At 37.7% G+C, this 16,777-nt stretch overlaps 1 protein-coding gene across 2 annotated transcripts in view; it reads left to right on the top strand.

Annotated features, from left to right (window-relative positions):
• The window catches only part of LOC150094566 (inositol hexakisphosphate kinase 3-like), a 73,830-nt gene that overhangs the window by 17,027 nt on the left and 40,026 nt on the right, over positions 1-16,777 (top strand). Inside the window, exon 1 of one of the 2 annotated variants that reach the window (XM_090411854.1) lies at positions 15,516-15,789. The exons of the other annotated variant lie outside the window; for it this stretch is intronic. The gene's annotated coding sequence lies outside the window, so the exon portion shown is untranslated. Of the gene's footprint in view, positions 1-15,515; positions 15,790-16,777 lie in introns of those variants that run through there. 2 annotated transcript variants of the gene reach the window in all.

The raw sequence follows: 16,777 nt of genomic DNA, 5'->3' as shown, positions 1-16,777 counted from the left end.
GAATCGCAGCGTATACAGTCTTTCTTTGCTTCAGGAAAAAGAGTAATTATTAGTAATTAGTAATTCACAAAGATAAGCATTTCGTTCATCGTGGGAGTTTGAGAGTTGCATGGTTAGCCTTCTTTACGGCTTTATATGTTCATTTCAGCCTAGGCATACGCTTTCCTAACCACCACCTCCCACGACCTTTTTCGCTGAGTAGATTGTATCTTCGCTCTCCAGTCAACAGGATAAAAGTTTGAATCCTCCGTTGCACAAAATCTTGTAGGAATTTCGCCATCCGGTGTTTGACCACCACTTTATTTATCATTCGGATTACACGCTATTACGAAAACGTAAAGCAAATACTTAATGTCATATTGAAATGAGAAACAGAACTGCCCAAATACGGTCAAAGGCCTCATGCGTGTTTACCTTTTTCATTGGAACGTGTTTATCGACGACCTTTTTCGCTGAGTAGATTGTATCTTCGCTCTCCAGTCAACAGGATAAAAGTTTGAATCCGCTGTGGCACAAAATCTTGTAAGAATTTCGTCATCCGATGTTTGACCACCACTTTACTTATCATTCGGATTATACGCTATTACGAAAACGTAAAGCAAATACTTAATGTCATATTGAAATGAGAAACAGAACTGCCCAAATACGGTCAAAGGCCTCATGCGTGTTTACATTTTTCATTGGAACGTGTTTATCGATATCAAACTTAGAGAGAAGAAACGAATTCAAACCGAAGTTGAATGAGAAACGTTTTGTGCCGATAATAGTGATCTGCTCCTTATTCCCAATTGCATAATAATATCTCATATTGTAGCCCAAAATGACTTAATTTATCCATAAAGGGAAGATAATAACACGTATCTTTGATTGTAAATTTAATACCGTAATTAGTAATTGTATTATTGTATTTAAATTTTTTATATTATTTTGTTGTCTTCGCTCTCCCCTCTCCCCACATGTTCCCTATACGTATATGAATGGCTTGCGTTTTATGGGTCGATGTGGGTATATAAGCAACTTTGAATATCAACTGCTATAATTTTCTGAGATTGTTTTGGAACCTCAGGTTCTAAATTTATAATCTGTTATCTTCAAAAAAAAAAAAAAAAAAAATAGTATTCTTTTAAAGGCAAGACATTATCTACAACTTCCCTGATAACTACATTTATGTGCAAGTTTGCATGAGCGAACTAATCAGTCGACTCTCCTTCCAGCCAGCGTAGAACAATACATAATTTCATTGAATACTTTTTTTTTCAATAAATCATAAACCAGATTGTTACTTTTTGTAGAAAAATTATCAACGGTTTAGCTTAATGATAAGTCGAAACATAGCTCATTTAAATATCCATTTCAGTCAGAAATAGATTTTCAGAATATTAAAACTTATACTGATGAATATCAGTATAAGTTTTAATATTCTTATACAGTAAATATATTAAAATTTCGAAATTGGAACGTTGGGGCTATTACAAGAACAAACATGTGACTGACGTCAGAGAAGTGATGTTGCATATCTCTGATGTCACAGTGTTTTCAAGAACAACAACAAAGAAAAGAGTATAGTACAAAATACCCATGTCAAAATCGCCCAGATATAACGAGTCATGAAAAACCAACGGAAGAAATAAGCATATCGGCATAAGGCCTACTGTTATCGTTGGGGGGAAAAATATCTCAAGTCGTTTGTTTCAGTTTCACTATAATGGCGTAATTACCATTCCACGAAATTCTTATTGCGGTGGTTCCTGAGATCTTGCATTGGGCCAATGAAATGCACTAAGTGGATGCAACTGAAAAATGCATGCTCCACTTGCCGAGAAATGTATTTCTCAATATTCTTGTTAAATACAAAACCTGTGTGCTCCATACTATATCCAACACGGGAAGAACCAACATGCAGCTCATCAGTTTCTCGTTACATGTTCCACAGCCATACTAATCAAAGGCCGAGTAATTCATCTAAAAATGCGAAATAATAATAATAATAATAAAATCATATAGCAATATAAAATAAAACAATAACACACTTTTGCTGCCTGTATGCTGTATTGTGTTCTATTTTTATGCGTAAAAGTGGAACAGAAGTTGGAAAGTGGGACGTTTTCCATATTGAAGAGGTAATGAGACAGATTATTATAAAACCGGGGACGTCTAGCTAGTCACAATAGAATTACGGTAATTTACACACACACACACACACACATTAATTTAATTTAAAATATAAATTTAATTAGATGAAAATTAACTTAAAATACTGAAACATGCATTTAAAAAAATTGCTACACGAGGCTGAAATATGAATAAAAAAAAAAACATGATACGAGAATCGAGTGCATTTAAATATGGAAGAATAAGTTTTCCTAAGTGATAAACTTCGTAATAAACACAGCATATATATTAATGGCTTACAGATGAACTTATAGTATTCACGTTGTGTACGCATTTCTACGTCTCGTTAAAAAATATATATTTTAACGAGACGTTTGGATTACTGTATATAAAAAGATAAGCCGAAATTTGAAACGTTTTTATGTCACTTTTTTGTCTTACCGGGTTACCAGCCCGGAACTCGGGGGGGGGAGGGGTTGAGCGCCGTAGGCGCCAGGGGGTTGGAGCCCCCTCTAGCGTATATATAATGTCTCTCGTCTCGTTATATATGGAGGCTGCGGGTTCGAATCCCGCGTAGGCATGGATGTTTGTGATTGTCTTCCACCTTCATGCATTCATTCACCCAAGTATAGATACACTCTCCCAATATGAAGTGGGTCACCATGGGAGTAGTAGACCCCAAACCTCCCAAAATGTAAGGTTTGGGGTCTACTTTGGCGCCTGCACGTAGTACAGGTCTGATGCAACTCGTGGTAAAGGTGGATTAAGCTCTGATCCCTTTCCTTAGTATTTTTCCCTTATTGTAAAGCACATCCCCTTGCGGAGATGTCTGATTAATCCACCTTTACCACGAGTTGCATCAGACTTGTACTACGTGCAGGCGCAAACTTGACTTACTTGTCTGTTTGCTTACTTGGGAGATAGGATTAAAAACCAAGTTTATATAAAATTACTTGGTATCTTCAATATATATATATATTTTTTTTTTCTCAAGTATTTACTACAGCTGATTGGCCTACAAAGAGCCCTGACCTCAACCCTATTGAACATCCGTGGGATGAACTGGAGCGTCGGGTGAAGTAAAAGGACGGCCGCCTCACAACAGTCCACGACCTCATTACATGCCTACAGGAAGAATGGCCTAAAATTCCCATTGATCGCTATCGTACGCTTGTGGAAAGTATGCCCGTAGGATTGCTGCAGGTCATCGTATCGAAAGAAATTACTACATCTTATTAAGGTGGGTGCCATGGCTTGTTGTTGCTGACACCATGAAGTCCGTTGATTTCTTTCCAAGCAGTGTGTGTGTGTGTAAACTCTGGTATAAAGACCAAACACGAAACTTTTTCAACCACTTCAGGCCTTCAACAAGCAGGGCGATGGTCTCACATCGGGAGTAGATGAAATTCATCTACTCCCTAAAAACAATCACATACATCCCTACCGACGCGGGATTCGAACCCATAGCCTGTTGGTTGGGAGAGTGATCGGATACATTAAACCACTCGGCCAACTAGGCAGACAAATTTTAGTACAAAATAAAAGTGCAAAATAGTTTAGCACAAAATGAAACTCCAAAGCAGTAATTTGAGCAATAGAAAAGTTTTGGAGAAACTCGTTTAGTTGCCCTTGGATCTGGTCTGCCATTGAGATAGAAAGAAAGACTGTTTATTAAAGTGTCATCTTATATATCAATATATCCTTTGCAGCTGAATTTCCAGTTCCCTCTCTGACTGTTCATTTGAATAGATTAGATTTCTTCAGCACTTACTTTTGGGCTCTGACTTTGGTACATGCACTTCTTCCTTTGCCACATGAAGTGATCTTAACCTATCTCCATAGTTTTTGCTAATGGCGGTACACTCCGTTCTTCCTCTTCATTTACCAACCTCATAGTGCTGAAACATTCCGATCTTCGAGATCTTTCATAACCAATGCATTAAACATTGATCTCTTTGCCATTTTCTGTTGAAGTGAGGACAACCTAATAAACTTCAGCCCCCACCAAACGCAACTTCATCTCTTATTTCTCTCAAGGAAGATTCCACTTCACCTTTCACATTACGAATTTATCAAGAAAAGACCGAATTTCTCTCATGGAACTATAGAACTAAAGTATAAATAAAAACATTTGATAAAAACGTCCTTGACTCTCGAAACATTCGGTGTCCTTTTTCACTTAAGCTCGCCTCACTTGTACAGCTATTAATCCTTTGCAAATCCCAATCTGTTTTTAGAAAATTGTTATCTCATTTGGGTTGATGCACCAGGAACCTCTCCACGATCTTGGTGCTGTCCTAGTTAATAGCTAACCCTCTTAAAACAGCCAGTAGTTACTCATAAATCACCTGCTTTTTTTTTTTAATAGGTTTCATGGTCGCAATTCTACTGTGTAGGTTTCAGTCATTCCTCTATTTTCCCCCTCAGCATATGACAACACGAGCAGCAGCTGGTTAACATCCATAGTCCAGCTTCAGATCTATACGAATCTGTCCTCTGGAATAGTTTTCCTCACATTGTTCTGCAAACTACGACTTCAAGCTGTTCAAGAAACGCATCACAAGTTTCTTTTTTCTTAACTATTTGTTTATGTACGGTAGGCTTTGCAATATATTCTGTTGGGTTAATACAAAAAGAAATTAGTCCCGATTTTTAGAAATAATAAATGTGCAGTTTGACGCACCATGATTGGTAACCTACAAACTGGAGAAGCTACTTAAGAAGAAGAAAAAGAAATGTGTATCTTTATATACTGCACATTAATGACAAATGAACATGTCATTATTATGTACAAGTGTTCTTTTTTCTTTTTTTTTTTTTTTGAAATATATATATATATATATACTATTCCTATTTTCATCGTAGGGTACAGTTACAGAAGGATGAAACCAACTTAGTCCTCAATAAGCTTTGCTTTATTTGTTTTAAAAAATTCAACAACATTTGCCAACTGTGTTTTTTTGCTTGTTTGTTTTGTGTTTGACGTCACGTGTCTTCCGGTATATATAAAAAAAGTGACAGCTTGCCGACCTTGACAGCGTTCTAAAGTTGAAAGTGCTGACTGAATTCAGTGAAGGTCTCATCGTCTGTAGTTTATGTATTTTTGCCTAGTGCCGGAAGAGCAATTTCGCTAAACCGAATTTAAATAAATTAATAAAGCACGAATACTTTTAATTAGTGTGTTCTCAAGTGTGTTAAACGGGATATGAATTGGATTTTTCCAGTTCAGGCTTTGCTACGATCTGCATAGACACTGAATAGTTATACGATTTGCCTAAGCTTACAAGACTAATAAAGTTCTTACCACGGTTGAATAATACCCGTTCCCCCCCCTCCCTTACAGGGAACGTTTCAAATACCATAGACTTATTTATGCACACTATTATACAATCCATTCCATTAATAACTTAATATTTAAGCAATACAGTTATTTGTAATAGGTACTGCTGTTTCTTAAAAATGCAATTATCGCATGCTCTTTGTGAGTGCTTCAATACGTTAACAATTCTTTACATCTTTCACGCACTTGCTTTCTTTGTTCATTATTGCTCAAACATTTCACAGTTGTTATTTATAACAACTGTGAAATGATAGAAGCTATTCACATGTTCGGAAAACCGCCAAATAGCTAGAAGCACAACTAGATCAATGCCTGCACTTCAGGATGCACACAGATTTCCTCACCATGAAAGTCAATCAAACTATTGCACAACTCCATTCCCCTACCCTCTTAAACGGATCGATTAACTTAAAGAGTGGATAATCTGGAAATCATGCTTGAAGACCAAACAAGAACATTTTCAAGCTATTTAGTAGGGTAGTAGGTAGTCTCACACTGGGCAAAAATAGGAGGGGGAAGGGAGGACTATCTTGAGTTTACTATTGTACCGTAAAAGAGATAGGCCGAAGAGAAGAGATTTGGATAGAGCAAGTCGAGAGAATTCAGGAGATCAGAATTAAGCGGATAAGGATAAGTGAGAGTTATTTGAGAACATTTTATTAATATAAGAATAAGATATATGTATTGCAGATGCCAAAATTTCAGGTAAGCAGGTAAGGTAAAGGTAAAGATTGAGACAGGTGATCACAAAGTATAGTGATTCTGAATATTGTACAGCAAACTGCAGACGAGTCTTAATCATCATGAACAGTCCGTACGATGAACTAGACTTTAAGCAGCTGCTTGCAGTTTTCCGACATGTAGGAAACCTGCTACATACAAAATGGCCGGGTAAAGTAGAGATCCATCAAATCGCGGAAGTGGAATCTGAGGACTATCAACCTTCAGAACCTCTCCCCACGACTTCTCAAGATGACACAAGAGACAACAACCCAGCCACAGATACTCAGACCCCGGAAGAACCAGACGACTACCAAACGGTGAGCAGAAAAAAGCGACACCACCCGAAGAACCGGAACACCAGCCAATGGACACAGCGGCACATATCAAAGAACGAGTCCCGCTGGTAATCTTAAGAGACAAAAAAACAATGGTCGACAATTTCGGAGGCCATGAGAAACTCCGAGATCAAATTTAAAACAGCCGAAAACTCCGACGGAGTCCGCATCCAGCCCGAAGGGAAATCAGACTACCGTCGGCTAACAAAGTTAATGGACGAGCTAAAGACGCCATACCACACTTTCGAACTGAAAAGCGAAAAAAAAGCTTAAAGTTGTCATCAGAGGACTGGTAGAAGAAATCACGTCCGAAGAAATAGCCATCGACCTTAGATCTCAAGGACTGGAGCCCATAAAAATATCAAGAATGCACCGGGCAGACAAACGCCCCATGCCGCCAGTTCTTGTGGAAATTAGTAAGGAACAAAGAGAGATTTATGATCTCAAAACAGTTTGCAATCTCAGGATTAAAACCGAACCACTCAGAAAGAAAGCAACAGCAGGACAATGCCATCGCTGCCAGAGATATGGGCATGCACAGAAACTGTGCAGAGCGGAGTACAAATGTGTGAAGTGCGGGGACAGTCACCCTACTCACACATGCTCCAAACCACGCACAACTCCAGCCACATGTGCAAACTACGGCGGTCACACCCAGCCAACTATAGAGGCTGCACTCTCCACCCAGATAACCTGGCAAGAAACAGAAAAGCAGGCGCTCCACCAGCTCAAAAACCCCTTGAAGAAGGAAGCTATCAGCGAACATCACACAGCTCATATGCTGCAGCAGTCACCTCAAAGGCTGAATCAGCAGAACCTATGCCCAACAGTCAGAACACAGTTGCTATCCTAGCTGCCACCCTAGGGGAGATGCTAACGGCTTTCAGCAAGACCAACCCCAATCAGAGTGATACAAACAAGTTCTTAAAAAACACTCAAGTCATCTTCACAATGATAAGCAATGAATAATACACCTGGTTCGAACAACTTCATAGAGATCGCATTTTGGAATGCCAACGGCCTAAACAACAAACTACTGGAACTACAAGAATTTACAGCAAGACATAGAATAGACATCCTCTTAATCAACGAGACGCACCTTCGGCCCTGCGACAACCCCAAACTAAGGAACCACGCACTACTTGGAATGATAGACTCAATGTCAGAGGAGGTGGAACGGCCATCTTTGTCAAAAAAGACAAGATACAATGAGATCAAGAAGACAACGACTACACACCTGGAAAAAACTGGAATTGAGATACACACCGACAATGCAGGTAATCTAAAGCTATATTCAGTCTACAACCCTCCAGGCAAACCACTACTAGCCTCGGATCTCTCCCAGCTCCTCGACACAAACGAAGCAACAATTGTGGCGGGAGACCTAAACGCCAAACATCCTGCATGGAACAGTAGGAACTCCAACAACAACGGGAAGAGCCTACACACGTTCGCTATGACAAGAAACATCATCATAGCAGGTCCCGCCGAACCAACACACTACGGACCGCTGGGAAGACCTGATGTGCTGGATATAGCCGTTTTTAGGAACACCTCGCACCAATTCCAGTTACAGGTAGTCAATTACTTTAGCTCCGACCACAATCTGGTACTACTAAGCCTAGGCCGGGAAACAGAAATCATCCCCATGCAGTCCTCCACAAATTTCAAAAAGCTTAACGCTACTCTCCGCAACCTCACAGGTTTCAGAAATGGACGATAGATGTCAACGCCGACAAGAGTACGGCCATACTCTTTAGAAGAAGGAAAGCAACCCACCACGGAGCAGTCATGATGTTCAACACTGATATCCCATGGCAAAAAAAAGTAAAATACCTGGGAATCAAACTGGATAACCGACTCAGCTTCAACTCCCACATCTCACATGCCTGCAACAAAGCCAACTCAGCAATAGCTCAACTCTACCCGCTACTCAACCGAAGAAGCAAAGTCAGTACAGAAAACAAACTAACAATATACAAAACAATCATCAGACCCATACTAACGTGCGGATCGCCGGCATGGAGCCACACCTCCCCCAGCAACATCAGAAGACTACTGGTACTACAATATAAATGCCTCCGAATGATCTTCGATGCCCCGTGGTTTGTTAGGAATGCTCTCCTCCACCAAGACGGAAACATGCCAGACATACCTTCGTATCTCAACCAGACTGCTGCCAAGTACTTCGCCCAGGCATCACTCCACCCCAACCAACTCATTCGTGATGCATCAAATTATGATGAAAACGACAGATGGAGACACAAACGCCCGAAGGCAGCGCTGATCATCGCTTCAAACGATTCTACACAGCCCTAATTCGGGCGAGCCACGCGCTCAAAAATTTCTCATTATCAATAATCACAATCTAGCGATGAAGGGATAAAAGTCCAAGGGATTGACGTCCATCTCGCCATTTAAGTTAACAGTCAGCAGTCACACTGGGCAACGTCTACTGCGTAGAGCACGTGGTGACGCAGTGACCACGTGTGCAAACGTCACTTATGCATCGTAAATATTGTATATATACGATGCATAAGTGACTTTTAATACATCTGCGCTTAAAGGTTTTTAATTCACTGGTGAGTATGTATATGTATCGATAGAATTAGGCAAATAATTTACATATATATATATATATATATATATATAAATTTAGTGGAAAACGGGCTAGTTTGATATAAAATGTGATCCGGAATATTTAGTGTAACTTGAATTACTTAAAATATTTTTATAATCTGTATTCTATTTATTCAAGTTATAAGTGCATGTAGATAGCTATAATCAAATAATAGCTGGTTGGTCTTGAAATTCACGCTTACTCTTGTTATCATTCAAGGAGTGAGGGCTGTGACTGAAGTCTGATTAGCGGAATAATGAATTACTGACCATTTAAAACTATATATTTAGAAATTTATGTACATTTAATCATACAAATACAACATTTATTTTACAAATGATATTCTATCATTTTCAATTTAGCCACTTGAATACAAATTCTACCCTACGGTTCTTCTTTATGAACTGGTCAATAACATCGTCATAAAAAGTTGCTTGTAACTTAATTTTCCCAAGCAACACACACACACACACACACACACACACACACACACACACACACACACACACACACACACACACACACACACACACACACACTTGAAGGTTGACTGAAGCTCACTGGCTAGAGCTACATTGACTGCGTATGGCCTGTGTTTAAGCAACAGAGTGAGACGACGTGAAATGGCTATACGTGCGCATGAAATCACAGTGCTGCTGCGAGGACCTGGAAGCTCCTACAACCGAGCAAGCCAAGGTAGCTTTGACTAGACGAGCAAGCATCGGCCTTCGATACACAACGCAAAGCTCAATTATTGCTGGGCAAGCTTAAGACGTCTTCTGTCTACAAAAATAAAAGCCTAAATGGAATGCTTATAAATGCATGCATTTATTAACAAATAAATATTACTTCTTTCTCAATAAATGAGTTTGCACAGCAAGCATAGCAATCATGGAGAATTCGCCACTGGTCTACACTCAAAGATTTTCACTGCCATTGATGTCACAGTGAAATTGAAAACCACAGCCTGTAGGCCGGAGAACACAGATGCTGTCTACTCGGCCAACCAAGCCGAGTGGATAGCATCTCTGTTCCTCTCGTATTCCTACTGCCCTCTCACATTCCAGTCCTACTTAGTATTCTTGTGTGAATATTGAGTGAGTTCTGCCATTGGTTATATGCTAGTTAGCTGCAGAATTGCTCAGAAGGATGGGTCTCTGTATGGCAGAAAGTGACCAAGTGGGAAACCAGCTGTTAAAACGCCTATACAAAGTACCACTAGTCATCGAGATTACCACGAGGCTACACAGAGGGAAACATTTTATGATTCTTACATTGTTAAATAAGAAGATATACTTTGTCGTTTATTTTTTCCAAGCTCAGTTCCATTTTTGAAACTGTATTTTCTGATACTCTATATATAAAAGCAACACTTGTTTATAGACAAATATATCGATTAAATATGACTATTATTTTCCGAATTATCAAAATTCAGAAACAATTTTATATATATTAATATTTTGTGAAAACCGGCTATTTTTTCTTAACTGCAATTTAAAGTGGCAGTAAAGTATATTACTAACCTGCGTATCGCACATATGAAATAGAAATGATTCCAACTTTATTTATGTATCTTCTATGCCTTTGCAATTCTGTTTTTTGCTGTCGAAGTACTTCGTAAAATTCATTTTTTTTTTTTGCTATTTCTTTGATTTCCTTTTGTTGTTGTTGTTGTTGAGGTACCTTTCTTGCAAACTATCTAACACTGAAACTTCAAAGATGAAAAAGAAGTCAAATATACTTATAATCAAAATGAAAAGCCAAACGGCTAGTTTTCTGGCAACTTAATAGTTATTAAAGGGATAAAAATCCTATGTTTTTATATAGCCAGTAAGTGAAACTCAAGATCGAGAACTACGATCTATGAGTTTCAATGCCGAAAAACTATCGGCGAAGGCAATTCGAAGCAAAGGTGGAGCAAGCTCCCTCACTATTCTTGATATTCTCTCATAATGTAAAATACAGCTCCTAGGAGATGTAATACTGTCATTACATTATGAGGAGAAATATAGCGAAGGTATGTAAGTTCTTTTCACTAAGCTTTGATATCTTCCAGGTCTACCTACTCACTGATGAGACCTCAAAAAAGGTTGGAACCGGTCTGAGTAGTGACCTCTCCTCATAATGTAATGATAGTATTACATCTCCTAGGAGCTGTGTTTTACATTATGAGAGAATATCAAGAATAGTGAGGGAGCTTGCTCCACCTTTGCTTGGAATCGCCTTCGCGATAGTTTTTCGGCATTGAAACTCATAGATCGTAGTTCTCGATCTTGAGTTTCACTTACTGGCTATATAAAAACATAGGATTTTTATCCCTTTAATACTTATAATCAGTTTCATTTATTTTCGTTATTTATTTTGTCTTCAAGTCTTTCTTCCCTTCAGTGCCAGCTTGATTTCTGATAATAAAAAACTCTCGGGTGTCCATCTTGAAGAATGAGAAGGGTGTGGAATTTTGCTATTTTAGCAAGTGTAAGGAGCATCGATGTGATGGAGAAACCAGTGTCCACTGCATTGCTTCTCCTGTCGTTTTCACCACAACTCATGGAACGAAATTTTAAAAATGGCAATAGTACTGAATAATTTTAATAATAAAGTCCCGCTTGTGATATGTTCCAATCTTCCCTCTGAAAATTGAATCTGTCATTTTTTGTATATTGTACTTGTCAGTGATGCAATATTATTGAGCAGCCGTTTTTTTTTTAACGAATATTTTCGTTGTTAATTCATTTACAAGAATGAATTTAAACTGGTTCCTCTATTTGTATATAGGATGTGCATTCTATTCAAGGCCCCCTTAAATGTTACTTCAGCTGAAAGGAGTTTCTGCATACTGACAAGTCGAAGAATTTTTAGTATGCAAAATGTCTCTTTTCGATGTCTGTTTCATATACGAGGATATTTCAGAAAATGAGATAACATACCAGACGCGAAAACGCATCGCTCGCAGGGGAAGAGATTTGATTTCAATCAAATCTCTTCCCCTGCACAGTTTGATTTCTCATATTGATCACAAGATTGCATCTCATGGACGGTCCTGCAGTTACATTTTTACCACTGATGTTTATCGTGCAGATGTGATTTTTTTAAATGACAAATATGCAACCTTTATATCCTCAAAAAAGGTATAGTAGTTCGTTCATAACAGGTTTTTACAAAAGTCCATTCCTTACGCAGGATTTGGATCGTAGCCTTTGACAAAAGCCACAAACCATGGCGTTTACCAGCTGATCTACCGAGCAGGTTTAATAGAAAAGAAAGATGCACTGAATTGGGTGGCGCTGCCCAAAAGCTAATCATCTGCAGGTATTGTGCACAGAATTGTTCATGTTCATCTTGATAGCAGAAATGATTGTGCATGTTGAGTACCAAAGAAAAATGCTCTTCTGATAGGATGGGACCTTCTCGAGTATTTGATTCTTTACTATGAGTTCATAACACTGTGCCACACACGCCAGTGGTTACCGTTTGTGGGGGCTACAACCATTCGATTCTAGATTACCCGCTTCATAGTCCAATCTATATCCAGTGCTTTCCATCTCTTTGGATCGCCAAAGAACTTGGCTGTAAACGAGTTTGAAACCAACGTTGCAAACAAACAATTGCAACATGTTGTCGTTAAAGACACGTGACACCGATTTTTTTTCTAACCCTTGGTTCAACGTTGACAAAATTACATCAACTACATTGATAACTGTATAGAAAAGGATGTTTATACCAAAGTTGACTTATATATTCTTTCTTTGTTGACTTATATATCATACGTTCATATATATGACAAGTGAGTACTTGTCTTATTTTTCGAAACCAAAAACAGTTATTACTAGAAGAATAGTTCACAACATTTTTGAAAACTTTGGTGTCCCGGTTTCTTTTCCCGCCGGTTGTACACCGAAAGCTACCATCTTATAAAATTCTACACAGTAAACATTGAGATCTGTAAGTCGTTTGGTTAGCCCGTGACTAACTCAGAAGCACTAGGCGAACAAGAAAGACAGGCTAGCTGCAAAAGAGATTACGTTTGTTTATCATACAATTAAACATAATAATAGCTTTCAGTCCTGGATTGTACTTCGTCCGATCAGTAGCTTCTCCTTCAGACGTAACTCTGTTTTGCCTAATTTTGTCACAACAAACTAACTCGATTGAAACTAAAGTTGAAATGGCACTACGACTTTTAATAAGAATTATTAATATCACTTCGGATTATTTAGCCTTTTTTTTGGTGGGAGAGAGGGGGGGGAGGGGATACTGTTCTGAATTATGGCGACGATACTCGCTAGCGTATTATGCCCGTTTAGCTGTGTTTTGCGGAAGGAAAAATCAGTTTCCCGGTGTTAAACTCTTCCACCTCTGTATGAACTTTTGGGTTAGTTTTGTCTCCTTTGCCCTTGGGGTTGAGAGACCTGGTTCGAATCCCGTCTTGGGTTCGGTGAACGTTCAGTAAGAGGTCAGCCGGCAGGTTTTTTCCTTCCTGCAAACTCAGTTTTTCATCCGGCAAAAATCTTCCACTGGATTCATATGTGAACCGCAGTTACTTCGGTTTGATATTAATAACCAAAGACGCGAGATTTTCTCTTTAAAATGCGCCGATCGAAATCACAATCAAAAACCACACTGGCATTTCTTTGTGTATATCTTAAATGTTATATCTTATTTCATTTTTTCAAGCCAGATTATAGTTCTTGCGGTATATAATTCCCACGCATTTTATCCGCTTTTTTAACTTTATAAATGGCCCCATTAAACAATAGGACCATTTACAAAATATCAAATTAGATATTTTGAATTCAAAGATTTCAAAATATTTGAAATGATTCAAAATATCAGATTTGAGTAAAATCAATCAATTTGAGTCAGAAGAACTTACGTATGGACAAAATGATTGTTTGGATGCATTACGCACTTGCGAAACGCCCTAAAAACGTTTCTGTTCTCAAAATGGCTGACATACTAAACAATAATGCAATTGCGAAATGCACCTTTTCATATACATACATGTTCCTATATTGAGAAAGATAACTGATTGCAAATACTGATTAGTGTTTAGATTTTTTTTTTTTTTTTTTTTGAAATGAGGGGATTCTTTTGTAAAATCTCTGGAAGTTTCTTATAAAATTTTTGCATGAATCCGTACAATTTTCTCTAAAATAAACGGCGAAATACGAACTAAATTTTAATATTTTTATAATAAAATAATTATTATTTATTAATTTTTTATAACTGTACAATGAGAAAGCATTTGGTATCCAACAAATTCAATATCTCAGCTTACTATCTGTAGTGTACTCTTGTGGGGAAAAGACATTTTTCCCATTTCTAATAGTACTTACTGCGTGCAATATTAGGCCGGTTGGTCAAGTGAATAACTTCTCCCATTTCCGGCCAACAGGCCGTAGGTTCGAATCCAACTATGGCATGGATGTTTGTGAATCCTTAGGTGGTAGATGATTTCGATTGTCTGGTGTGAAACCGACCACTACACTGTTTGTTGACGACATGAACTGTAGTTCCATGTTTAGAGCAGGATTTTCGGATTATAATCTTTAGTTTATAGTACTAAAATATGCAATAAGGTTCCAACCTCTCATGGGTGGGACTGACATTTAAGAAATCTAGATAGCGTTTCGATTCTTTCAGATCGCTGCATACTACTCTACTCAGTGGCGCACCCGGGGGGGAGTAAAGGGGCCCTGTCCCCTCAAAGAAAAAGGATAAAAACACTAGATACATTTCCAAAAATCTTTTCTTAATTAAAATCATTTTTTTTTTAAAATTTCTGTTGTGTGTCTTCTATTTCTATACTACTTATGAATTAGCGATCATTGCAGGTGTTTAGTCATAGGTCGTATGCGATGCGTAGTGCGTATTCTCAAGTCGTCTACTCAACTCGCCCCCCCCCCCCTCCAGGATTAAATCCTGAGTGCGCTACTGCATCTACTTCCAGAAGACTCAAATGCGATCGATCTGCTTACTTTGTGGCAAGTGTTCGTTCAATCAAGTATTGCTAATATTTTTCTAGGCGACTATCATACTGAAATTTTTGATTTGTAGCAGTACAAAAATATTGTATACCTAGTCTTTGTTTATGATTTAATCAAAGGTTTCGTGTGTTTATAGCTTTGTTATCCACATCACTTATATTTCCACTTTCTGGTTGCTACCTTTCCATGTCAATTTCACAGTAAATCGCCGAACTTCTCTTCCTGGGAGACCTTGGTTTCAGCTGTCGTATAGTTACTCTTGACAGCTGTGAGCTTTTACGTGCCGTTGCTAGGTTGCTCCGATTGGTCATATTTCTCATCACGTGGCACGACTGCAGTTTCGGCTCCTTCTTGTTTTATCAAGCTTGGGCATTGCATCGCCATTGAATGTAGCAATTACCTTGATCCTTGTTTACTTCTGTTGTGCTGTGATCTTTCATCGTTCGTTCTTACGTCTAATAAACCTCTCATTTCTGCATTTTGTAAATATTGACATTTTATTGAAAGATATCACGACCTTTGACCGTAAATATTTGCTTTTTGTTTCTTATGCCGATGTTGGTTTGAAGACCAAAATGTATATAAATCTGTGGGTCAGCAAGCCATTCGATCGCTGGTCTGAGATTTAAGTGCAGTTTTCTTCTCTCTCATCAGTGATCTGATATTGCTTAGGTAAATATAAATATTAGTGTGTATATATATATATATATATATATATACATACATATATGATAATAAAATATATGTTCAATTTCTACGATTGTTAGATGTATTTAGCAGTCGAATCGAAATATCTTTAAATTATATCGATCAACTTGAATGATCGATAAAAATATGAGATTTTAATATTTAACGATAACTGATTTTTTTACATCTTTATTTGAAGTTATTTGTAACATACATAAAAATTATTAATTCAGTAAATGTGTTGTCATGAAATATTTTAATCCAATATGCGATTACCGTTAAAAAATTGTTTAAAATATCGTCCACAAAAATTTTTATGAAGTGACATTTCCATTTAAAAATAGCAGCCGAATAATTGTGTTGTGAATTGCCGACAGCGTCTTTCTTGGTGAAAATATATTTGCAAAATTATCAAATATAAATTTAAAAAAATGGAATCAACCTAAAACAAGTAGAGGAAAATTAAAATTCAATTGCAGTTGGATGCATTTTGTTTGACTTTTCGTGTACTCATTTCGTAATAGATATATGAAATGAGTAATTCATAGTGTATGTAACTCAGAATTGTACGCCTCGTTCTGCTATGGATTAAGTTTGTAAGTTTTGTAATTAACAGAGAAATTCTTTATGCAGTTGAGCACATAGTGTAGAAGATTGTTATTCGGAAGAAGTTACCAGTTTTGGTTATTCTGAAGTGTCAATTTAGTCATCGCAATAAAAAAAAAAATAAATAAAGACCAGAGCTGTGCTCTAGTATTCTGTGATCGGTTGTTTCCGTCATCTCACAGAGACTGTATGTTGCTGTTCATTCTTTAATTTAATATACACTGCATAATGTTTAGAGCAGAGAAGCTTAGAAAAGAGTTCGGAGCAACGAAACAGTTGACATCAGCTTTAAAAATATAAAATAATAACAAAATAAGAGCAGCAGCTAATAAGGAAAACGACAAAAATAAGATAACGATTAGATTGA

Source organism: Typopeltis vanoorti, chromosome 22 (assembly GCF_054136105.1).
Source record: "Typopeltis vanoorti isolate ZY-2024b chromosome 22, IOZ_Tvanoo_1.0, whole genome shotgun sequence".
In the NCBI taxonomy this organism is placed as follows: Eukaryota; Metazoa; Arthropoda; class Arachnida; order Uropygi; family Thelyphonidae; genus Typopeltis; species Typopeltis vanoorti.
This window is presented reverse-complemented; position numbering and strand designations above follow the sequence as displayed.